Consider the following 1,154-nt stretch of genomic DNA (forward strand, 5'->3'; position numbering starts at 1 on the left):
GTGCCAGTCTAACGTTACTGTGATCCACGGCTATTTTGTACTAGAGTAACGCTCTCCCAAAACTACGGATCCGTAGTTTTCATACACTACATAAATCACGTAATAAATGGTAGGATTACCAGCAGTACTGGTAGCATTGGTAGGGAAAGAAACAGAAATGAATGTGTAAGACAGAAACTGGGAGCCGACTAGTACACTTTGTCTTTTGTTTGTTTGCTTGTTTGTTTTGCACACAATTAGAACTGCACATCATTCAGTGTTAGACTATCGTGTATTTTATATCCTTACAGAATATAAATTGCATTTTATATGTAATAAAAATTACATGATCACGTAACTTCTGCGTTTTTATGTATCCAAAGTAATCCACAATCACAAGAAATGTGTATATAATTGCGGTTGTTCGTTTGTCCTCAAGTGAACGTTCGTTTTCGTGATCAAAGGCAAGAGTTTCATGTTATTGTCGATGCGGAAGTTGTTTATAAATACCAGACATACGTTTTATACAAGTGCGACGATGTATTGAAGTGCTGTTTGATATATTTTTGTTTTGCATTTATTTTTATTTTGGGGCAACGGCCTTGCCGCAGTGGATACACCGGTTCCCGCCAGATCACCGAAGTTAAGCGCTGTCGGGCGTTGCCGGCACTTGGATGGGTGACCATCCGGGCTACCATGTACTGTTGCCGTTTTTTGGGGTGCACTCAGCCTCGTGATGCCAATTGAAGAGCTACTCGACCGAATAGTAGCGGCTCCGGTCAAAGAAAACCATCGTAACGACCGGGAGAGCGGTGTGCTGACCACACGCCCCTCCTATCTGCATCCTCATCTGAGGATGACATGGGGGTCGGATGGTCCCGATGGGCCATTTGTAGCCTGATGACGGAGTGCTTTTATTTTATTTTTATTTTACCTTTTTGGTGAGAAAACTGCACTTATAGAGCTGTATGATAATCTTTAGTTTTACAACATACTTCTGTTTCACGTTACAAGCTAACAAATTTATAATAAAATCTGAATTAAACATTAACAACATCAATTTTGCTACAAATACAGTTTTGCCGAGCGAATTGAGACGCAGTGCCACAGACTGCGCGGCCACTCCCGCCAGAGGCTCGAGTCCTCCCTCGGGCATGGGTGTGTGTGTTGTTCCG

General features: G+C 42.4%; 1 pseudogene; it reads left to right on the forward strand.

Annotated features, from left to right (window-relative positions):
* The first annotated feature begins 571 nt into the window (after positions 1-571).
* Positions 572-689, forward strand: LOC126299775 (5S ribosomal RNA; annotated as a pseudogene).
* Positions 690-1,154: the final 465 nt, after the last annotated feature.

This window comes from Schistocerca gregaria, chromosome X (assembly GCF_023897955.1).
Source record: "Schistocerca gregaria isolate iqSchGreg1 chromosome X, iqSchGreg1.2, whole genome shotgun sequence".
NCBI classification, from domain to species: domain Eukaryota; kingdom Metazoa; phylum Arthropoda; class Insecta; order Orthoptera; family Acrididae; genus Schistocerca; species Schistocerca gregaria.